The sequence below is a fragment of the Capricornis sumatraensis genome, chromosome 14 (assembly GCF_032405125.1).
Source record: "Capricornis sumatraensis isolate serow.1 chromosome 14, serow.2, whole genome shotgun sequence".
In the NCBI taxonomy this organism is placed as follows: Eukaryota; Metazoa; Chordata; class Mammalia; order Artiodactyla; family Bovidae; genus Capricornis; species Capricornis sumatraensis.
The window spans coordinates 15,509,896-15,535,317 of record NC_091082.1 but is presented as its reverse complement, the minus strand read 5'-3'; the positions used below and the strand labels follow the sequence as shown (position 1 = coordinate 15,535,317).

At 39.9% G+C, this 25,422-nt stretch overlaps 1 protein-coding gene across 1 annotated transcript in view; it reads left to right on the top strand.

Annotated features, from left to right (window-relative positions):
• Nucleotides 1-25,422, top strand: part of LOC138090711 (plasma membrane calcium-transporting ATPase 4-like) — a 109,008-nt gene that overhangs the window by 29,762 nt on the left and 53,824 nt on the right.

The window sequence follows — 25,422 nt, the reverse complement described above, 5'->3', positions numbered from 1 at the left end:
CCAATTCACTTGTTGGTGCTTCAGAAACATGAGCAAAAACCCTAGGGTCTGCTGCTGAGTGTGACCACAAAAGTGGAGACAAGGGTGTCGTGACAATTTGTGCAGACGAGTGGAGGATGCCCTGAGCATGTCTACCCAGGACACAGGTCCTGTCCACAGACCCTCTGAGGTTGCTGAGCTGGCTCCTCCAGCAGCTCTTACATGTGCAGGGAGGCTGGGGGCACTGTGGGGCCACCGTGTGCAGCAATCCAGGAGCTGCTGTTCCAACATGTTCTCTTTGAAGATCCCCACTGGGGGCTTCCTCATCTCCCTCTGCAGGACCCAGCTCTGCCCTCCAAACCCCCTAAAGGCAGCAGGGGGCATCCCTAGTCCATCACCAGCTTCAGAGAGAGGTTGGGGCGGCCTCTCCTTCCCCAGTCCTGGGCTCCTGGGAACAGAGTGAAGGAGACACAGGCACCCAGAGCTCGGGCAGGCAGGAGTCACCTGGCAGCTCTGTATCCCCGTGGGTGCTTCCTGGTCCTAAGGGTCCCAACCAGCTTGGGGGTGCCCAAGTCAGGGGACCCCTCAGGATCTGGAACCCTGGAGTCTTGGGTCACCTCAGGCACCTTTTCTCAAGCTGAAGTTGGAGGTTCTGTAGATTCTTCTGTGTATGTGTCCAATTCCAACTAAAAAAACACCAGAATACAATTCAGTGGAATGTGCACTTGGCATGGTGGGGTTTGTGGTAAAGAACCCACCTGCTAATCAGGAGACACAAGAGACTCAGGTTCAATCTCTGGGGAGGAAGATTCCCTGAAGAAGTAAATGGCCACCCACTTCAGTATTTTTCACTGGAGAACCCCAGGGACTGAGTAGCCTGGTGGACTATAATCCACGGCATTGCACAGAGTCAGACATGACTGAAGCAAATGAGCAGCACACTTGGGATGAGTGGCAGGATTCGGGTTACTCATGTTCCTTTTTTTTTTTTTTTTCAATTCTGTCATTAATAGCGTATCTTGTTTTATTACAGTTTAAAAAAGCAGTGTCTTCTCTCAAATTTTAATGTTGCAATATGCTAAATAAATAAAATGTACTTTTTAAATAATATAAAAAAGTAATAAAAGTTTAAAATCATAAACCTCAGGAGTTCGGCTAGGGGTTAGAAATGATTATTCAAGAAAACAGAGACTCCAGGTGTCTGTCCATTTCTAATGCTCAGGTCTCAGGAACAGTTGTACTGAGTGTTGGATGGGTGGGCAGGTTCTCATACCCCCTGTGTCATCTGATCCCTGCTCCTCCCAGGGTCTAGAGGGAAGGGGGGACCTAAGCTTTTAGTCCTGGATCCCAGAGTCCCTTGTTCCTCTGCCTGGATCTCACTGTCCAGGGGACCATCAGTTGAGGGTTGCCAGCCACATGCTCAGGTGTACTTGCTCCTGTAGGACACTTCTAAACACTTCCCACTAACAGAAAATGCCCTTAGCAAAGAGCAGCAAACAGGCCCTGTGCCCTGTATATCTGAGCCCCAAAGCCAAGTCTAGATCCTGGGAAGTCCTCTGGGTCCTGCACACCCTCCCCAGGGAGCCCTCTTCTGTCTGACTCTGTACCTCCCAGGGACTCCATCACCTGTGTTGGTGTTGCAGGCTCTGCTCTGAATCCATGAAGACCCTGACCTGGATGTCATCCTGGACCCCAGAGGGGATGGAGCCCCCATAGCACCAGGAGCCTCATCTGGACCAGATCAAGGGAGGCCTCACTGCTTCTTTCCTGAGGGTCCTCATTTAGTAGAGTTTCACTTATGTTTTATAGATTTAGTATTAGTTTTATCTACAGTTCTATCTATATGTTCCATATTTACATGTAAGTTTTTTCACTAAAATTTTTTATCTGTTACTTTAAAAATATTTTTTGTAAAACATACATGTATAGAGTAGCCCACTCAACAGAGGTAGAACTTAATGAATTGTTGTAAGCCAGTTGCCTTAGTGTCCACCACCACGATCACTCCCCTTTGTATACAATCAGTCTTTGTTGTTAAGAACCACAGATTTAGTTAAAGAAAATGTCTTTAACAAGTGGTGCAGGGAAAACTGGTCAACCACTTTTAAAATAATGAAACTAGAACACTTTCTAACACCATACACAAAAATAAACTCAAAATGGAAAAGATCTAAATGTAAGATCAGAAACTATAAAACTCCTAGAGGAAAGTATAGGCAAAACACTCTGACATAAATCACAGCAGGATCTTCTATGACCCACCGCCCAGAGTAATGGAAATAAAAGCAAAAGTAAACAAATGGAACCTAATTAAACTTAAAAGCTTTTGCACAACAAAGGAAACTATAAGCAAGGTGAAAAGACAGCCTTCAGAATGGGAGAAAATAATAGCAAATGAAGCAACTGACAAATAATTAATCTCAAAAATATACAAGCAGCTCCTGAAACTCAATTCCAGAACAATAAAGGAACCAATAAAAAATTGGGCCAAAGGACTAAACATACAGTTCTCCAGAGAAGACATACAGATGGCTAACAAATACATTAAATGATTCTCAACATCACTCATTATCAGAGAAATGCAAATCAAAACCATAATGAGGTACCACCTCACACTGGGCAGAATGGCTGCTATCAAAAAGTCTACAAACCATAAGTGATGGAGAGGATGTGGAGAAAGGGAACCCTCTTACACTCTTGGTGGGAATTCAAACAAGTACAGCCACTATGGAGAACAGTGTGGAAATCCCTTTAAAGACTGGAAATAGAACTGCCATATGATCCAGCAATCCCACTGCAGGGCATACATACCAGGGAAACCAGTATTGAAAGAGACACGTGTACCCCAATGTTCATCACAGCACTGTTTACAATAGCCAGGATATGGAAGCAACCTAAATGTCCATTGGCAGATGAATGGATATGAAAGCTGTAGTAAATATACACAATGGAGTGTTTCTCAGCTATTAAAAGAATGCATTTTAATCACTTCTAATGAGGTGGGTGAAATTGTAGCCTCTTATACAGAGTGAAGTAAGTCAGAAAGGAAAACACCAATACAGTATATTAAGGCATATATATCGAATTTAGAAAGATGGTAACGATGACCCTATATACGAGATAGGAAAAGAGACACAGATGTAAAGAAGAGACTTTAGGACTCTGTGGAAGAAGGCGAGGGTGGGATGATTTGAGAGAATAGCATCAAAACATTTATATTATCATATGTGAAATAAATCGCCAGTCCAGGTTCAATGTATGAGACAATATGCTCAGAGTGGTGCACTGGGATGACCGTGAGGGATGGGATGGGAGGGAGGTGGGAGGGGAGTTCAGCATGGCGAAGACATGTACACCCATGGCTGATTCATGTCAATGTATGGCAAACCCACTACAATATTGTAAAGTAATTAGCCTCCAATTTAAAAAAAGAAAAGAAACAAGATGGAGGAACCCAGAGCACATTCAGTTCCGTTCAGTTCAGTCACGCAGTCGTGTCCGACTCTTTGGGACCCCATGAATCTCAGCACACCAGGCCTCCCTGTCCATCACCAACTCCCGGAGTTCACTCAGAGTCACATCTATCGAGTCCGTGATGCCATCCAGCCATCTCATCCTTGGCCGTCCCCTTCTCCTCCTGCCCCCAATCCCTCCTAGCATCAAAGTCTTTTGCAATGAGTCATCTCTTCACATGAGGTGGCCAAAGTACTGGAGTTTCAGCTTTAGCATCATTCTTTCCAAAGAAATCCCAGAGTTGATCTCCTTCAGAATGGACTGGTTGGATCTCCTTGAAGTCCAAGGGACTCTCAAGAGTCTTCTCCAACACCACAGTTCAAAAGCATCAATTCTTTGGCGTTCAGCCTTCTTCACAGTCCAACTCTCACATCCATACATGACCACAGGAAAAACCATAGCCTTGACTAGACGGACCTTAGTTGGCAAAGTAATGTCTCTGCTTTTGAATATGCTATCTAGGTTGCTCATAACTTTTCTTCCAAGGAGTAAGCGTCTTTTAATTTCATGACTGCAATCACCATCTGCAGTGATTTTGGAGCTCGAAAAAATTAAGTCTGACACTGTTTCCACTGTTACCCCATCTATTTCCCATGGAGTGATGGGACTGGGTGCCATGGTCTTTGTTTTCTGAATGTTGAGCTTTAAGCCAACTTTTTCACTCTCCTCTTTCACTTTCATCAAGAGGCTTTTTAGTTCCTCTTCACTTTCTGCCATAAGGGTGGTGTCATCTGCATATCTGAGGTTATTGATATTTCTCCCGGCAATCTTGATTCCAGCTTCTGTTTCTTCCAGCCCAGGGTTTCTCATGATGTACCCTGCATATAAGTTAAATAAGCAGGGTGAAAATATATAGCCTTGATGTACTCCTTTTCCTATTTGGAACCAGTCTGTTGTTCCATGTTCAGTTCTAACTGTTGCTTCCTGGCCTGCATACAGATTTCTCAAGAGGCAGGTTAGGTGGTCTGGTATGCCCATCTCTTTCAGAATTTTCCACAGTTTCTTGTGATCCACACCGTCAAAGGCTTTGGCATAGTCAATAAAGCAGAAATAGATGTTTTTCTGGAACTCTCTTGCTTTTTCCATGATCCAGCGGATGTTGGCAATTTGATCTCTGGTTCCTCTGCCTTTTCTAAAACCAGCTTGAACATCTGGGAGTTCACAGTTCACGTATTGCTGAAGCCTAGCTTGGAGAATTTTGAGCATTACTTTACTAGTGTGTGAGATGAGTGCAATTGTGCCGTAGTTTGAGCATTCTTTGGCATTTCCTTTCTTTGGGATTGGAATGAAAACTGATCTTTTCCAGTCCTGTGGCCATTGCTGAGTTTTCCAAACTTGCTGGCATATTGAGTGCAGCACTTTCACAGCAGCATCTTTCAGGATTTGAAAGAGCGCAACTGGAATTCCATCACCTCCACTAGCTTTGTTCATAGTGATGCTTTCTAAGGCCCCTTGACTTCACATTCCAAGATGTCTGGCTCTAGATGAGTGATCACACCATCGTGATTATCTGGGTCGTGAAGATCCTTTTTGTACAGTTCTGCTGTGTATTCTTGCCACCTCTTCTTAATATCTTCTGCTTCTGTTAGGTCCATACCATTTCTGTCCTTTATCGAGCCCATCTTTGCATGAAATGTTCCCTTGGTATCTCTCATTTTCTTGAAGAGATCTCTAGTCTTTCCCATTCTGTTGTTTTCCTCTATTTCTTTGCATTGATCGCTGAAGAAGGCTTTCTTATCTCTTCTTGCTAGTCTTTGGAACTCTGCATTCAGATGCTTATATCTTTCCTTTTCTCCTTGGCTTTTTGCTTCTTTTCTTTTCACAGATATTTGTAAGGCTTCTCCAGACAGCCATTTTGCTTTTTTGCATTTCTTTTCCATGGGGATGGTCTTGATCCCTGTCTCCTGTACAATGTCATGAACCTCATTCCATAGTTCATCAGGCAGTCTATCTATCAGATCTAAGCCCTTAAATCTATTTCTCACTTCCACTGTATAATCATAAGGGATTTGATTTAGTTCATACCTGAGTGGTCTAGCTGTTTTTCCTGTTTTCTTCAATTTCAGTCAGAATTTGGTAATAAGGAATTCATGATCTGAGCCACAGTCAGCTCCTGGTCTTTTTTTTTGTTGACTGTATAGAGCTTCTCCATCTTTGGCTGCATAGAATATAATCAATCTGATTTTGGTGTTGACCATCTGGTGATGTCCATGTGTAGAGTCTTCTCTTGTGTTGTTGGAAAAGGGTGTTTGCTATAACCAGTACATTTTCTTGGCAAAACTCTATTAGTCTTTGCCGTGCTGTGAAATAAGCCCCAGAGGATAAAGACTTACACATGGGATCAGAAAGAGACCCACTGAAGCTGATAGCATAATGTGGTTGTTAGCAGGAAATGATGAGATCCTTGTCACAGGTACAAAGTTTCAATTATGCAGGATCAATTAGCTCTGGGGACCTGACTTAACGGCATGCTGACCAATGTTCATACCTAATTGTTAACATGAAATTTTCTAAAAGGATCTTAAATCTTTTCCACACATGCACACATACTTACATACTTACAAAAGTAAGTATGTAGAGATGATAGATTTGGCTTGATTATGATGATCTTTTTACAATGTGTATATCTATCAAATCATCAAGCTCAATATCTTAAACATACAGAGTTTTATACTTATATAAAAAAAGACACTAACACAATAACTATCCTTTCTAACCTTCTTACACTTGTCACTTTTACAGTATTCACTTTTCTCAAAAAAAAAATGTGTGTGTGTGTGCATGCATGTATTGGGTAGGATCACTTTTTTCAACATCATCTCCTCAACCTGAATTTAATGGGCACCAGATACTCAGGCATTCATTGATTCTGGATATGTCAAGATGAATGAGAAATTATTTCCACCTTGCACAAACGCATTATCTTCTAATCCTATATTAAGGCTTTGAAAAGTTTGAAGTCAATAGAAAAATTAAATTTTCATCAACCGATTTTAAAATTACTTTAAAAAGAAGATAAATATTTACTGACCAGTAAACCAATTAACATAATGCAACCTAAAGGTATGTTTAAGGCTAATAGTAATAACATTAAAATTATAAAGTTAAAATTATCTTCCATTTTCCTTATGTTTCAGCCTCTGACTATTGTCTTATAATTTAAAATCTGGTAACCTTTTATCTGAAAGTCTATTCTATCATTGCTATTAAAATCTTTAAGCTCTAGAGATCTACTGTACAACACTGTGCCTATTGTCAACAGTAATTCATGATTGGCTTAAAAATGTGTTAAGAGTGCAGATCTCATATTGAGTTATTATCACAATAAAAAAGTTTAAAAACTCAAATTAATAGCCTTAACCTCAGGTTTAAAAATTACAACTTGCCTTTGATGTTATCTGGAAAAAAATAATTAACTGTGTAATGAGATAGAGACTGGCAGTTGTACACATTAATTTTCCTATTCTTAGTAATAGATCTCAATGTTATGGGAGGCAATAAAAAGCCCAAATAAAGCACTACATTTTCCAGGCTCTCATTTCACCCTGTGGGTGTATTCTGATCAAAGAAATAAAATACAGATAGCTTATACTCCTTAAAAGCAGATATCTTTCCTATTCCTTGTTTCTGCTGCTTGGAATGTGAAATTGGTGGCTAAAGCTCCAGCAGACATTCTGGTATCACTAGAAATATAAGACACACAATAATGAGAGTGAGAAAAAACAGGCAGTCATGAATCTCTGATGTGTATGGAACACTGTACCTAACACTGAAAGCAAAGCAAGGTTCTCTAAGTCTTTCAGACTATAATTCTTTTTCTTAATGTGTTAGGTAAATTAATCTAAAATCATATGCATGAAGTATATAATGCTAAACAAACCTGTTTATTTCTCTTTTATCAAAGGATTATTTAATTATTAAAAATTCTGTTTCAAACACTAAATCTGTAAAAAATATGAACTACAAGATAGTGAAATGCACCAGTCAGAATGGCTGCTATCCAAAAGTCTACAAGCAATAAATGCTGGAGAGGGTGTGGAGAAAAGGGAACCCTCTTACACTGTTGGTGGAAATGCAAACTAGTACAGCCACTATGGAGAATAGTGTGGAGATTCCTTAAAAACCTGGAAATAGAACTGCCATATGACCCAACAATCCCACTGCTAGGCATACACACTGAGGAAACCAGAGTTGAAAGAGACATGTGTACCCCAACATTCATCGCAGCACTGTTTGTAATAGCCAGGACATGGAAGCAACCTAGACGTCAGTCAGCAGACGAGTGGATAAGAAAGCTGTGGTACATATACACAATGGAGTATTACTCAGCCATTAAAAAGAAAACATTTGAATCAGTTCTAATGAGGTGGATGAAACTGGACCCTAATATACAAAGTGAAGTAAACCAGAAAGAAAAGCACCACTACAGTATAGTAACACATATATTTGGAATTTAGAAAGATGGTAACGATAATCCTGTATGTGAGACAGCAAAAGGGACACAGATGTATAGAACAGTCTTTTGGACTCTGTGGGAGAGGGCTAGGGTAGGATGATTTGGGAGAATGGCATTGAAACATGTATAATATCATATGTGAAATGAATCACCAGTCAAGGTTCGATGCAGGATACAGGATGCTCGAGGCTGGTGCACTGCGATGACCCAGAGGGATGGTATGGGGAGGGAGGTAGGAGGAGGGTTCAGGATGGGGAACCTGTGTACACCCGTGGTGAGTTCATGTTGATATATGGCAAAACCAATACTATATTGTAAAGTAATTAGCCTCCAAGTAAAATAAATAAATTTATATTAAAAAAGATAGTGAAATGAAGATAGTGTAAACTCACTCCATAAGTTACAAATTCCACTTTTTAATATTTGGAAAATAATACATTATTTGCAAGTGTGCTATTAGGTCAAGAAATATGCATTAATCATACAACAAACTGATTAATCCATGACATTTGTTCAATAACTAAGATATATAATAATAATAATAATATCATTTAAATATACTGCATAATTAACAATTTTATAGAGGGAAATTCTGATTTATAATCATCCAGGATTGATGCATGGCATTTTCTTTTCCAGTGTTTTATACAAGCTTAAGGGCTTCACTAGTGGCTTAGGGGTAAAGAATCCACCTGCTAGTGTAGGAGACATAATATGAGATGTGGGTTTGATCCCTGTGTCAGGAAGATCCCTTCAAGAAGGAAATGGCAATCCACTCCAGTATTCTTGCCTGGGAAATCCCATCGGCAGAGGAGATTGGAGGGCTGCGGTCCATGGAGTTGCAAAAGAGTCAGACCAGACCGGAGTTAGCAACTAAACAACAACAATGTTGTCTAAAGGTGATTATAACAACTGCCAAGTTTGTTCATCTACATAAATAAAACACCAACACCACAATCAAGATATGAACATACCATCACCCTCCAAAGTTTCCTGTGCTCCTTGGTAACCCTCTTTCTTGCCTTTCCCTACCCTCCCTGCCCCACCCAGGACATCAGTGATCTGCCTTCTGTCAATTAGTTCGTATTTTCTAGAAGTTTGTATGAACGAAATTATAGACGGTGCATGCATTTTTGTGTTTTTCTATTTATTTGTTTTCCTCTTTGTCTTACTATTTCTCCTTTCCTGCCTACTTTAGAATTAAAGTTTTTGTTTTGTTTTGTTTTTTATTTACAATTCCACTTTATCTTTTTTCACTTCTTGGTGTCAGTTTGGGTTTTGCTATTTCAGTGGTTGCTTTAATTATATATTCAACTTATTACTGTTTAGCTTCAAGTAATTTTATTCTTCAAATACAGTGAAAGGAACTTTTAAAAATGTACCTCCCTGTCCCTTTTCTTGGCCATTTTGCCATCACCTTCACACGTTTGTTGGAAGAGGGTGTTTGCTATGACCTGTGCGTTCTCTTGGCAAAACTTTATTAGCCTTTGCCCTGCTTCGTTCTGTACTCCAAGACCAAATTTTCCTGTTACTCCAGGTATCTCTAGACTTCCTACTTTTGCATTCCAGTCCCCTATAATGAAAAGGGCATATTATAAGATCACTGCCCCTTTATCCTGGGTCCTGGGTTTTGTTTGTGCCCTCCAAAGTCTGTTTCCCAGCCCTGTGTAAGTTCCAGTGGCTCTGTGGTGCAGTTACTGGTGAGCTCCTCCAAGAGGGCTTATGCCATACCCAGTTCTGCTGCACCCAGAGCCCCTGCCCCTTCAGGAATCTACTGCTAACCCATACCTCCAAGGAGACACTCAAACACAGTTCTGTATCTGTTGGGAGCCAGCGTGAGGAACTCCACCCATGGCAAAGGTCATGAGGAAGGAAGCTTGGCATATGCAAAGCCGTGATCAAGCCTCAGGAAACCCCTTGTTCCCGAGCATCTACCCCCAAAACCAGAGTACTTTACGGGGAGCTCCCCCCAATAAACATTTCTCTCAGAGAAAGAGTTAACTTGCAGCTCCAGTTAATAAAAATTCCTGGGCGTGACAAGAGTGTTTCAACTTATGAACTCTGAAGTTTCTCTGGCCTGCCTGATCAGGCTCATCTGGCCGCATGTGATTGTTTACAGCCTCCCAACAGTGAGAGGCATGGGATATTTTAAAACTTTCTAAATACAGACTCTTTTGAGAAGTTAGAAGATCATTAGTATAGTATTAGTGGGTTGATTAGGAATTATATTGGTGAAGGGTTTTTTCATTTGTCATGCCAATAATTACTGTTAATTCCCTGCCCTGGGTGTGGCAAGGATGTCTCAGGTTAAACCTCTCTGCTGACAGACTAGCTCGTGTGACAACCTCTCAACCATAAACAGCACAGAGAGTTTGGAGTATTAGCATAGGGCTTTTTTCATTGATGAGTCAATGATTGCCATCAGGCCTCCATATCCTTAGGCACCTGGGAATATATTAATCAATGTATTTGGAATATAGAAAAGGAAATATAGTAGTTTTTTGATGTTAGCAATACTAGACTTTTTGAGTTAATGAATCTTCTCTTTTGTTATAGATCACTGTATTTTGTTATAAATCACTATGCTATGTAAAAATGTAACTTTATCACTATCTTAAGACAAAATAGATCTTAAAGGGAACATTGGTGAAGGGTTTACATTTGTTGAGCCAATATTTGCTGCTAAATCTCCATATTCCTGCCCTTATAATGAATATAACTAGCATATAGGAGAAATAAGTATTAACCTTTAAGATTAATCATGTTAAACTTCAGGTTAAGTAAATTCCTTTCTTGATTGTAACTCACTACACCCTCACCCTATAGGAATGCAACTCTATTTGGAGGGTGGCACCTGATTTAAGAAAAAATTACCCCTGGAAAATAAGTTTTCTGGTTAACTGACCGGTATCAGAAAGGGCCATAAAATGTCAGCAGACCTCATGGCTAGAAGATGATGTAAAAACCCATAAGACCTTCATATAATTTTATATGCAGCACCTGATTGTGACAAGGGTCAGGTCTGCTGACCCCTGCATGACTCTGTATTCATCCCTATGTATAACAAAAAGGTATATAAACAAACCTGAAAAATAAAGAAATCTGATCAGTTTCTGGAAAGACTGACTCCCCCATGTCGTTTCTTTCTTGCTCCCCGCTTTCCTGGCTGAATTCCCATCTGAAATGTGGTTACTCACCAAGCCTGCTAATTCTGCCTGGGCTTCTGAGATCAGACCGGGGAGGCCTCAGTGCCTCCTTTCCTTCAGGAGAATGGAAAGACGCCTGTGGTCTATGTAGGTGGTGATTGATATTCCATGTAAACCAGTTATTCAGCCTCTTTTTCTCCACTAATTTTCCTACTACACTATCCGTTTCTAATCTCTCTATATATCTGTAATTAAATAAGTATTTTCCAGGACGCCCATACCGTCCCCACCTTCGAATTACCCTGGATCCACCGGGGCTCGACCCCGGCACGTATCAGTCTCTGTGGGGCCTCTGGGTCCTGATGCACACAAGGTTTGTTTGAGCCCTCTGAGCATCTATGGCGGGTATTGGGTTAGATTCTAAACATGATTTCACCCCTCCTACCATCTTGCTGGGACTCCTCCTTTGCCTTTGGATATGACATATCTCCTCAAAGTTGCTCCAGCACCCCACAGCTTCCCACTCCAATGCCTACCTTCTTGCTGCAGCTTCTCTGCTCTTGGACATAGGGTATCCCTCTTCCAACAACACAAGAGAAGACTCCACACATGGACATCATTAGATGGTCAATATTGAAATCAAATTGATTATATTATTTTCAGCCAAAGATGGAGAAGCTCTATACAGTCAGCAAAAACAAGACTGGGACCTGACGGTGGCTCAGATCATGAATGCATTATTGCAAAATTGACTTAAACTGAAGAAAGTAGGGAAAACCACGAGGTCATTCAGGTATGAACTAAATCAAATATCGTATGACTATACAGTGGAAATGACAAGTACATTCAAGGGATTCAATCTGATACAAAGAATTATGGACGGAAGTTCATGATATTGTACAAGAGGCTGTCATCAAGACCATCCCGAGAAAAAGAAATGCAAGAAAGCAAAATGGCTATCTGAGGAGGCCTTATAAATAGCTGTGAAAAGAAGAGAAGCAAAAGGCAAAGGAGAAAAGGAAGGATATACCCATTTGAATGCAGAATTCCAAAGAATAACAAGGAGAGATATGAACGCCTTCCTCAGTGATCAATGCAAAGAAACAGAGGAAAACAATAGAATGGAAAAGATTAGAGATCTCTTCAAAAAACTTAGAGATACCAAGGGAACATTTCAAGCAAAGATGGGCACAATAAAGGACAGAAGTGGTATTAACCTAGCAGAAGCAGAGGATATTAAGAAAAGGTGGCAAGAATATACAGAACTGTACAAAAAAGACCTTCATGACCCAGATAATCACGATGGTGTGGTCACTCACCTAGAGCCAGACATCCTGGAATGTGAAGTCAAGTGGGTCTTATGAAACATCACTATGAACAAAGCTAGTGGAAGTGATGGAACTCCAGTTGAGCTATTTCAAATCCTAAAAGATAATGCTATTGAATGGCTGTTGCTGAGCTGTGAAAGATGCTGGATTCTTGGCCTCCAGAGGAGAGGAATTCAATCAGGGCCAGAGACAAGGCTTGATCACTCAGAGCTTTTGTTTAATAAAGTTTTATTAAAATATAAAAGAGATAGAGAAAGCTTCTGATATAAACATCAGAAGGGAGCAGAAAGAGGGCCCCTGTACTAGACTTTAGCAGTATGTTATATGCTATCAGCAAGCTTTTAATTAGAGAAAGGAAATGTCTCAATACTCAGGGTGGCACCAAGCCCCTTACCCACAGTATGTATTTTGAGGTAACTTTGGCACAAGGTGAGTCATGCCAGGCCATAAAACAATTGAGAGGAATCTTGACGAAAGGCAGGTTTCCACGTAAATATATAGTTTCATTAATGTAGATTAGAACAATGTATGAGTAAAACATACTGGTTTGTTGAGCCTTTAATGCTTCTGAGTCTTAAGTAGAACTGACTCTAAGAAAGAGTCTCGGGTAAATATACAGTTTATTAACATAGCTTAAGAAGAACAATTCCATAAGAAAAACACATTGGTTAGCTCAAGGTTTGAGAAAAGTTAAGTTCAGGTGGAAATAGGTGTCATCATGGCAACACAGAATTTTAAGAGAAACCTGTTTTAATTTTGTTTAGAGAAGGGAAAAAAAGTCTGACGCTTGTAGTTTGTTTCCTCCTGCCACTTAAAGTGAAAGTGAAAGTGAAGTCGCTCAGTCATGTCCTACTCTTTGTGACCCCATGGACTGCAGCTTATCAGGCTCCTCCGTCCATGGGATTTTCCAGGCAAGAGTGCTGGAGTGGACTGCCATTTCCTTCTTCAGAGAGAGATAAAAAAAACATCTGACACTTGCAGCCTACTTTTCTCCATTTGGAGACCCTGCCTGTGAAAGTGTTATACTCAATATGCTAGCAAATTTGGAAAACTCAGCAGTGGCCACAGGACTGGAAAAGGTCAGTTTTCATTCCATTCACAAAGAAAGGCAATGCAAAAGAATCCTGAAACTACCACACAAATGCATTCATTTCACACGCTAGCAAATGATCAAAATTCTCCAAGCCAGGCTTCAACAGTATATGTACCATGAACTTAAAATTCCAGAGGTTCAAGCTCGATTTAGAAAAGGCAGAGAAACCAGAGATCAAATTGCCAACATCCATTGGATCATTGAAAAAGCAAGAGAATACCAGAAAAAATATCTACTTCTGCTTTATTGCCTATATGAAAGCCTTTGATTGTGTGGATCATGACAAATTGGAAAATTCTTCAAGAGATGGGAATATCAGACCACCTGACCTGCCTCCTGAGAAATCTGTATACAGGTCAAAAAGCAACAGTTAGAATAGGAAAAGGATTATGTCAAGGCTGTATATTGTCACCCTACTTATTTAACTTATATACAGAGTACATCATGCGAATGCTAGGCTGGGTGAAACACAAGCTGGAATGAAGATTGCCAGGAGAAATGTCAATAACCACAAGAATGTAGCTGACATCAACCTTCTGGCAGAAAACAAAGAAGAACTAAAGAGCCTTTTGCTGAAAATGAAAGAGGAGAATGAAAATTTTGGCTTAAAACTCAACATTTGGAAAACTAAGATCATGGCATCTGGTTCTATCACTTCATGGCAAATATGTGGGGAAACAGTGGAAACAATGGCTGACTTTATTTTTCTGGGCTCCAAAATCACCACAGATGGTGACTGCAGCCATGAAATTAAAATAGGCTTACTCCTTGGAAGAAAAGCTATGACCAGCCTAGACAGCATGGTAAAAAGGAGAGACCTTTGCTGACAAAGGTCCATCTAGTCAACGTTATGATTTTTCCTGTAGTTATGTATGGATGTGAGAGTTGAATGATAATGAAAGCTGAGTGCCAAAGAATTGATGCTTTTGAACTGTGGGGTTGGAGAAGACTCTTGAGAGTCCCTTGGACTGCAAGGAGATCCAACCAGTCCAACCTAAAGAAAATCAGTTCTGAATGTTCTTTGGAAGGACTGATGTTGAAGCTGAAACTCCAATCCTTTGGCCACCTGATGCAAAGAACTGACTCATTAGAAAATACCCTGATGCTGGGTAAGATTGAAGGCAGAAGGAGAAGGGGATTGCAGAGGGTAAGATGATTGGATGGGATCACTGATTCAATGTATATGAGTTTGAGCAAGCTCTGGGATTTGGTGATGTACAGGGAAGCCTGACGTGCTGCAGTCTATGTGGTCACAAAGAGTTGTACATGACCGAGCGACTGAACTGGGCTGAGCATACAGTGTGATATGTTTACTTTTTTCCCTTTAAATATCTGTCTTCTCAAAATAATTTTGTACCATGAGATGAAAGGGTGTTTATATTTTACTTTTCTAGATCCCAAATGAATAGTGCCTAACATATGATAGCTGCTAAATAAAGATTTGTTTTTGTTGTTCAAACATCCAGTCATGTCTAACTCTTTGCAATCCCATTGACTGTAGCATACCAGGCCTCCTTGTCCCTCACCATCTCCCAGAGTTTGCCCAAGTTCATGTTAATTCCATTGGTGATGCCCTGCAGCCATCTCATCCTCTGACACCCTCTTCTCCATCTGCCCTCAGTCTTTCTCAGTATCAGGAACTTTTCCAGTGATTTGTCTGTTTTCATCAGATGACCAAAATGCTTGAGAGTCAGCATCAGCATCAGCCCTTCCAGTGAAAATTCAGGGTTGATCTCGCTTAAGATTGACTGGTTTGATCTCCTTTCTGTCCAAAGGACTTTGAGGAATCTTCTATAGCACCACAGTTCCAAGGCATCGATTCTTTGCTGTTCTGCTTTTTTTACAGTCCAGGTCTCACAACTGCACATGGCCACTGGGAAAGAACATAAGCATTTACTAGATAAATTTAATGAAAAATTCAAATATTTATGTCTGTCATTGTGCAAATAAAGATTTAAAAAATAAAGTCAATAAATCTCTGGCAATTTCGTTGAACAATTTTATCTTCTTTTGTCTGTCATATCAAGAGCTTTTAATATGTTTTAGCTGATTGATCATTTAACATAGAGGTCAAAATTGCAATTATTCAGTTCCACAGATTGCTTTGGAAGGCAATAAAACAGCATATCAATACTGTTTTATCTTTTTCACAGTTGCTCCTTTATGGAAAATAAACTTTGAAAATGTCATTGTGGAATATAGTGAAGTGATCTGAACATTTACAATTATAAGAAAATGTTCAAGAATGGTGTGCATGCTGTTTACAATAGCTAGGACATGGAAGCAACCTAGATGTCCATTGGCAGATGAATGGACATGAAAGCTTTGGTACATGTACACAATGGAATATTACTCAGCTATTAAAAAGAATGCAGCTGAATCAGTTCTAATGAGGTGGATGAAACTGGAGCCTATTACACAGAGACAAGTAAGTCAGAAAGAAAAACACCAATACAGTATATTAAGGCATATATATGGAATTTAGAAAGATGGCAACACTGACCCTATATGTGAGACAGCAAAAGAGACACAGATGTAAAGAAGAGACTTTAGAACTCTGTGGGAGAAGGCAAGGGTGGGATGATTTGAGAGAATAGCATTGAAACATGTATATTACCATATGTGAAACAGATCACCAGTCCAGGTTTAATGCATGATACAGGGTGCTCAGGGCTGGTGCACTGAGATAATCCTGAAGGGAGGGGGTAAGAGGTGGGAGGAAGGTTCAGGATAGGGAACACATGTACACCCATGGCTGATTCATGTGAATGTATGGCAAAAAGCACCACAATATTGTAAATTAATTAGCCTCCAATTAAACAAACAAACAAAAGAATGGTGTGCATGGCAAGTGTTTCTAAATTGTGTATAACTTATTAAGAAGTTAATAAAATACCATTTGTTATCATTTAAAAAAGAAAATATCTAAAAAGTTATCAGCAATTTTTCTTAATCTGTTTTCAATATTGTTTGAAAACTAGGATTTTAAAATTTAATTTGATAAATATAATCATTTAAGGAATGGCTTTCACTTACAAACCACAAAAGTATGTTTCACTATTTTTTATATTAGTTCAATATTAAAAAAAAGAATCACTGGCCCTTTGGCTCTGATCAATTAGATAAAAAATTCTGAATGCTTTTTTTGTACTCTATCTAATTTTTGTATGGTTGTATGATAAGGCAAGTTTTAGGTCAATATTTACCTTAAAGATATTTGAGTTGTTGAAATTAACTCTTCTTTCAGAAATGTGCTTTCCATTGCCAAGATAGGAGCACAGAGTAGTACAGGGATTTTTATTTTATTATTTTTTTCATTTTTTTTCCCAGTGGTATTTCTTAGGATAGTTGGAAATTCCCCAGATTTGTAAAACATCAGAATTTAAAAAATATAAATAGTTATGCTATAAAATCTAATTATGTAGGATTTTAAAATATCCTCTCTTCATTAAAACTTTTTAGGAATGGAGAGTTTATAAGGGATTATCTCTTGAATGCTTGAATGCAGGAGAAAAATCATGCCCCACACTCCATAAACACAAATAACATTTTTGAAGACAAACAGCATTACTCAGTGTCATGATAAGGTTGACAATTCACAGGACAAGTTCTATGAAAAAATTAAGCCATTTCTTTATATATAGTAAAATCCAATTAGCTCTATCATTTGGTGGTGTCAATGAAAATTTTGATGTGATAGAAAACCTCTTAAACATGATGCCCATGTCAAGCACAACTTTGTTTTGAGGTTTAATAATATTTTTGGAGGGAGGTGTTTTTTGTCTGTTTGTTTGTTTGTTTTCCCACACCTTGCGGCTGGTGGGATCTTGGTTTCCCAACGAGGGACTGAACCCTGGGCCTGGGCAGTGAAAGTTCAGAGTCCTTACCATTGGACCACCAAGGAAGTCCTATAAGTCTTAACAATGTTAATATGAAAATGGCCAAATTTAGGACATATTTTACTGACAGTACTCCCAAAATGGTTAAAGCTGTTAGATCTTTAATTTACACTGAGATGCAACATTTTTCAAGGCCATGAAACTTAAGTCAGTTCCTTGCATAAGTGACTTAGAGTTACTGTCCATTAAAAAATTAAAGCAGAAGACACATTGTGTGTAATAATAAAGCCTCTGAACTTTGTGCCCTGCTAGGGTCAGGCCACAGGCTATTTAGTTGTGGTAGATTAATCAGAGTACCAAAAACAATCTGCTTATATATTGAAATTAAGATGCTTAGCTGTGGCATCTTCTACAGAGAATTGAAATTTTAAGAATTCAGTTTATTGAATTATTAACAATAAATGTAGGATCAAAATCTTGAACTTTGCAATTTCATTTATTATAATAAACTCAGTTTCATCAGGTCAAAGTCATGACCAAGCTGAATTACAAATTAGCACCAGTTAAAATGTATCCTTCTCCCTCCCATTAAAAAAATAAATAAATAAAAATAATTCTTTACACTGCCTTTCTCAAATTAAAAGTTTGTGAAAGACCTACAACTGTAAAGGCACTGCATCAACAATTTAAATACTGTACTGATAGCTGAGTATGGTAATGATGCAGAAAGGGAGGAATACTATTATTATGTGAATGAGTTTCCCTAAAAGTTAATTTAAACTTAAAATAATTGCCATTATTTTATCAGTATTTGGAATTATTTACATTCTAATTTGTTTCCTATTGATAAAAAATGAAGTTATTTTATACAATTAAACAATAAAAGAGTTTAGTATAGGCCAGATACTCACTGTTATTTATGTGTTCCATAATAATCTAAGCTTAATTACCATAACAACTATGTGAGGTAGATCTTATCTGCAAGGCTACTGAAAAAAGTGAAAGTCACTCAGTCCTGTCCAACTCTTTGTGACCCCAAGGACTGAAACCTCTATTCATGGAATTCTCCAAAGAAAAATACTGGAGTGGATTGCTATTCCCGTCTCCAGGGGATCTGTCAAACACAGGGATCAAACCAAGGTCTCCTGCATTACGGGTGGATTCTTTAGCATCTGAGCTCTTTACTGGATAAGCCTGTAAGGTTACTAAAGCACCTGTTAAGTACTTAGCCCATGTCACCCAAGAAGTAAAAGGTAAAATTGGAATTTGAATCTAAGAAACCTGGTTCTAGGATTAACGTTTTCAGGTACTAGACTATAGGTACACTACTAAATAAATAAATGCAAAAATAAGGTCTAAAGTAAAGTAAGAAAGAATGAAAAATTAATTTCTGTTAAAAGGAGATACTACTATGCAGTTATCATAATGGATAAACTCCAAAAAACAGAAAACAACAAATATTGGTGAAGATTTAGAGCTACAGGAACTCAATTAATTAACTGCTATTGGAATGTAAAATGGTACACTTTGTGGATTTCTTATGAAGCCAAATATAGGTTACTTAGCATATGATCTAGCAATCGCATTCCTAATTATCCAAAGGCATTGAAAACATGGAAGCCTTCACACAAATGTTTAACTTTATTCATAATCGCCAAAAATTTGGAGTAATCAAGTTGTCCTATAATAAGTGAATAATCTGTGATACATCCATACAATAGATTATTGTTTGGCAATAAAAAGAAATGAGTTACTGAGCCTTGAAAGAAATGGAGAAGATTTAAAGATATATTATTCAGTGAAAGAAGTTATTCTCAAAAGCCTGAATAAATAAGTGCTTTCACCCATATGACATTCTGGAAAAGGCAAAGCTCTACATGTGTTAAAAAGATCAGGGTTTGCCAGAAGTTTGGTGGAAGAGTTTAGTGGAAGGTGAGGAGAAACAGGGATGAATAAGTGGAGCCCAGGGCTCTTTAGGGTCCTAAAACTATCCATACAATATTACAATGGTGGACACATGGCATGATGCAATTGTCAAAACCCATAGGACTGTACAACAGAAAAAGTGAATCCTAATATAAATTATGGTGCTTGCTTAATAATCATGTGACAACATTGATCCATCAGTTGTAAAAATTATAATCAAAAATAAAGAAATGTAATTAATATAAAAATGCTTTTCATGGTGTTAGAAATAATCTCTAATATCATGTATTACTTTTGTGCAGAGAAATTCAATAAAAGAAGCAATATTTATTACAAGGATTAGTTCACACATTTGTGGTGACTGATTAAACAAGAGGAAGCTGGCAAGGCATACAGTCAGTAACTAAAAATCATAACAGGAAATGAACTCATGAAATGAACTCATGAAATGGGAAATGAAATCATAAACTGAAGCCTGGAATCTCTGGACATAGAAAGGTTCTAGCCTCTTTTAACAGGGTTCCCATGGTGGCTCAATGGTAAAGAACCTGCCTCCCAATGCACGAGATGTGGGTTTGATCCCTGGGTGGGGAAGATCCCCTAGAGAGGGAAATAGTAATCTGCTCCAGTATTCTTGCCTAGGAAATACAGAGGAGCCTGGCAAGCTACAATCCATGAGATCACAAAAGAGCGAAACACAACTTAGTGACTGAGCACACAAACACCCTCTTTTAAAGACCTTTTGATTAATTAAGTCGGGCTCACCCAGGATAATATATCTTTTAATAAAATTGACTGCTTAAGACTGATTAATTAAATCAATTTAATTGCAGCTGCAAAACTTCTACACAGCAATGCATAGATGAGTGTGTAACTGAGTCATTGGGAGGTATGTGGGTGCACTATAAACTAGTTACTTCAAAGTCTCCTTGAAATTTCACAGGTGTGTAGCTCTTGTAGCCTATCCAGTGTAGAAACACACTAGAAAAGGAACTCTGGAGAATTTGATTCAGAAGCAAAGCTGTGTGAGAAACCATGACAGTGGATATAGCAGTCATGGTAGTCTGCGGGGAAGCACTGTGGACAAGGAAAGCAAATTCATTTTCTGAGTAAGTGTATTTTCCAGTAAAAGCAAGATGTTACACAAATCAATAAAGAAAGGGATTTAATGTTGTCAGCCTGCCACCAGATAGTTGGCTGATCACCTCAGAGAACTCAGGGTCAGTCTCCATTGTTGGGATATGGACACTCAACAGTGTCTATAGCCAGGCCAGACTCGAGGGTGGAATTCAGCATTGCTAAGCTCATGCTGATCCCATCCTTGTCACCAGGGTTGCTTTGTTCATGAGTCACTGAGCAAGGAGAGAGGTGGCTGCGCAGGACGCTGACAGACATTCATAGTAGAGGCCATCTTAGTCACTTGATTGCTAAAGTCCCTCTCTCTCTTTTTTTCTTTTTTACTAATCCATATGGAACACAAATATCTTCCTATCCTGTTTCCAAAGACATCTATCTACATACTATCTTCAAGACTGTTTTTTTCATGGATCTTACAATTGTGCCGCTGATCATTCCACCAAACCTTTGGCCACATTTCATAAATTGGTATAGAGCCGGTCATTTGGTGCCTCTCCTTCTAGGCGAAAACAAACAGGCAATTACCCTGACTGAAGCTCTGCCTTTTACTGAAAAACACGTCCATGTACCCAACACACAGGGAGGCTAAAAAAGAACGAAATGTCAGGGTGTGGAGCCCAGAAAGCTGTACTGAGGGCCCTGCACGGAAAGGAGTGTCTCATGCCTTAAAACCCCCAAACTCCTTGAAAGCTCTCAGTGAAGCCCTTTCCTAGGAAGGTGAGGCAGAGGGGTGGTGAGTTGTTTAAACATCTTAGTGTCAGAGCCCTTGTTCTGGAGGTCAGGTCATGGTCAGGTTCCCCTAATATCTCATGAGTGTCAGTTTCTGTTCTGACAAGAGAGGGCAGGTCCTGAGGCACGGCTTACCCACCAGGATCCAGTCCTGGCTGAGTCAGAGCTCAGCTGGAGAGCCCTCAGTGCTGGGTCCTCAGACCCTGCTCAGCCATCATCAGTGACGGAGCCAGGCGCCAAACCCAGCTCGCCCTCAGGCTCCTCTGCTGCTGCTGCTAAGTTGCTTCAGTCATGTCCCACTCTGTGCGACCCCATAGACTGCAGTCCACCAGGCTCTGCCATCCCTAGGATTCTCCAGGCAAGAACACTGGACTGGGTTGCCATTTTCTTCTCCAATGCATGAAAGTGAAGTAGCTCAGTCGTATCCGACTCTAAGATGGGGAGCTTGGGAGCAGGTCCTGCAGATGACATCCCAGGCAGATGGTGATGCCAGGAGGTGGCAGAGGCGTGGAGAGGGTAACTGCCTCCTCAAGGCCAGGGCCCGGCCAGTGGGGGCCACAGTGAGGGCTCTGGAGGTCAGCAAGACACAGCCTCCCACATGTCCCCTGGACCCCCAGATCACCACTGGCCCAAGGCTGGATGGACTGGAGCACCCTGGGGAGAAGCCGGGAATCCAACTGTTACCTCACTGTCCTCTTTATGATCCCTGCTCCACTGACCTTGGCTTAATGTCCCCACTAACAGTCACTCACTGACAGTTGCTTCCTTGGGGGAGAAGCCCATTGCAAATGGCTGAACAGGACCTGTTGCCTGGTAACAGGGTGCAGATGAATAGCTCACAGGTACAGCTGTGCTGAGGTCTGCACTTGGCTGTGCTCTGTTACTAGTCTCCTGGGTGAGTCTCCATTCAGCCCCGTCCTTTAGAGGTACCCCCAGACAGAAACTAGGTGGCCCAGCTCTCAGCTTTGGGTGGCCTCTCTATATCCTGCAGTACTGTCTTTATTGGGCTCAAGACTGTGACACATGGCTCACATGGGCATGTGAGCCACCCCCTCACACAAGCTACTTTTCCCTCAGCCCTGCTCAGCCCTGTCTCCTCCATCCCCACGTCCATTTGTTAATGGAGCACTGTCACACGGGCCTGACTTTGTGCCTCGGTAGCTCAGAATATCTTGCCTCATGATGGACAGCCCACAGTAAGCTTTAGTCTTTATTAAGACCCAGAAACAAACCAAAAGCTATGTTCAAAAGGACACTCCTTTTCCACAGATGATGTCTGGGCTTTGCTCCAAAACCCTAAGGGTGGGAGATGTGATTCACCTATAGGGACCTGCCAGTTGCGCTGAACAACCTCTCTATCTGCCAATAATGCTTCAGACCCCATTAGATCTGCTGACCCGTGTGACTTAAGTGGCAGAGCAGTTGCAGCTGGTGCCCCTGGGCTCCCAGTCTGCTGCAATCTTCCTGTCCTGACTGCTGCCTGTAGACATTAAGCTTCAGCTCGGTGTTGAATATTCTCTGACTCTTAAGGAATATTGCTTTTATACGTGAGTAGACATAGGATGTTTAAATTATTTTGCATCTTATTATTATGTAGTTTTCTATTGCTGTCCTCAAGCAGCTGCTTCTTATTCACCCATAGTTTCCCACCATCTAATATTAATCCTGGGCTTCCCTGGAGGCTCAGTGGTAAAGAATCCACTTGCTGATTCAGGAGATGTGGTTTGATCCCTGAGTCACAAAGATCCCCTGGAGGAGGAAAATGGCAACCCACTCCAGTATTATTGTTTGGAGAATCCCAGACAGAAGAGTCAGACAGAATGTCAGACAGAGGAGCCTGGCAGGCTGCAGTCCATGGAGTCGCAAAGGAGTTGGACATGACAGCAACTAAACAACAACAATATTAATGTCTGGTGTATAACAGGCCCTTTAAATAAATGCATTGAATTCATTTTAATTTAATATTTGTTGCTGATAAAAATGATTATTCACATAGATATGTGAATTCTAAAATGCACATGTACACACACACACACATATGCACACGTGCACACATCAATATACATAGAGTTCTGAAGAAAAAATCTCCAAGTAATAACCTCATCATTCATTACCATGTAATGTAGATATATCTAACACTGTTTATTTGGGTCAAGACGTTGATGATTAAATATTTTAAAACTCATTTCATCTCACCAATTTTGGGTCTACATGTGCTTTAAAGAGTCTATACCTGTGCTTTATCTTTATATGCGCTGTAAGAAGTCCTGTTCTGTCTGATTCAGTGAATCATACATGGATTTCATTTTCTCATTGAACTAAGGTCAGTGCAAAGCCACAAGGTTAGACATTATCAGTTTCTCATGAACATATTTTAGATGATTAATATAGTTAGTCTGAGTAATTATGGGGTTGATAGCTTCTCAGATTGGTCTAATTAGCCTTTCAACAGACTGATGGCTCAACTTAAGAGTTAATAAATTGTCTGGCTGATCTCCACACACTTTTCATACTTAGTTCGATTAAAACATAAGCATTTGGCAAAGTAACTGGACAAAGGGCTAAAACTTAAACAATTAACTTTTACTAGTCTCATTGTTTTAATGGGTATATATCACTCCTGAGTACTTGATTCCTTTGTTTATATAATACACACACACACACATATATTGTGATGGTTATGACAATGACCATTGTTTTCAACTTATTTCCATATAAGGCTAAGTATTAGAAGGCTTCTGTGAGACTGTCTCAATATAAGTGAGTAATTTTAGGAAATCTAGAAATACTGTATAAAAATACATGAAATTAAACTATAAATTTATAAGGCATAATAAATATTATTTATGTTGAGCAGACTATGAACCAAAACGTTCTCATATAAGGCAAAAATGTGATCCAGAAGAACAGAACAACACTTGTGTTTCTTTACAAAACTAGCTAGACTATATTTTTCTGTAAGATTCCTGTGTCTATACTGACATTATAAAAGATCAGGACTCACAACCAGTCCAGATGAAAAAAGGAGACACCAAGAGTCCTGCCTGAGAAATCATGCAAGCCACAGTAATTCTCTGAAAAGGAGTAAGGCACTTATCAAAGAGCTGAAGCTTTTAAGGCAAGAAATCTCATTTTCATAGAAAGAAACGTAAAATTGGAGGACACTCATTCACACTTAAGAAACAAATTTTGTGGAACTAAATTAATATAGTTAATCTTCCACCGTCAAGTGGATTTTTTTTTTTACATTGCATCTTCTGATATGTGTAAAAAGTACTGACTAAAACCTTTATTCCAGAACATCTATATAATGCAGAAAATAACCATTTTATGTGATATTTTTAAACTTGTTTTCTGAAATATCATAGCCTAGCCAAAGTAAAAGTCTATTATTTATTGCTTGCTAAGGGAAATCTGCATTGCTGTCTTACCTAATTTCCCTATCAAAGTTAAAAGGTGTTATTCAGGAGCAGGGGATGGAAGGAATGGGAATCCAGGAGAGGGAGCTGGAAACGTGGCTGTGCTAGCTAGTGTGTGGCAGTCAGTGTGTGATGGCGAGCCCATGCCAGCCCACCCTGGATGGCAGAGACTGCATCAGTTACCTCATCGGGGTTGAGTTTATCCACCAAGATGCCAGACCCAGAAATAAACTGTTTTGTGAGCTCTATACTTAGAGAGAGCACGTAGAGGCAGAGGGATGGGGGTGGGAGAGTCAGAAGTCCAAGAGCCATGGGCCCCAGGCTTTGGAAGAGAAAATATGGGCATTCCTTCCTAGTAAGGAAACTGGGTTTGAAACCGAGTGCTGCTACTTACCAGCTATGTGCCATTGGATAAGTTAACAACCCTCTCTGACCTTCCCTTTCCTCTTCAATAAAATGAGGATAATGATACTAGCCCCTCAAGTTTTCATAGACTCAAATACAGTAGCCTAACTAAAACCTTTATCACGGTGGGAACTCAGAAGTGTATGATCAATGGTGGGTGTAGACCCCACCCAAGACTTCCTATGTCAAAGGATTTTGAGCATTTTAACTTTATCCTGCAACAAGCAGCCTCAGAAACAGATGAGGGAGCAGAGGGTGAGTTCCCAAAGGGGGAACTTTGACCCTACTCTTTACCTCCCTTGTTTCACATCTGTGGTTTGCAAGGTCAGAGACTTACATCCCTGGCCTGGCAAAACCAAAATTGGCCCAGACCAGGCAGGTGGCAGGGCTTCCCTGATGGCTCAGTGGGGAAAGAATCCACCTGCAGTGCAGGATACACAGGAGACATGGGT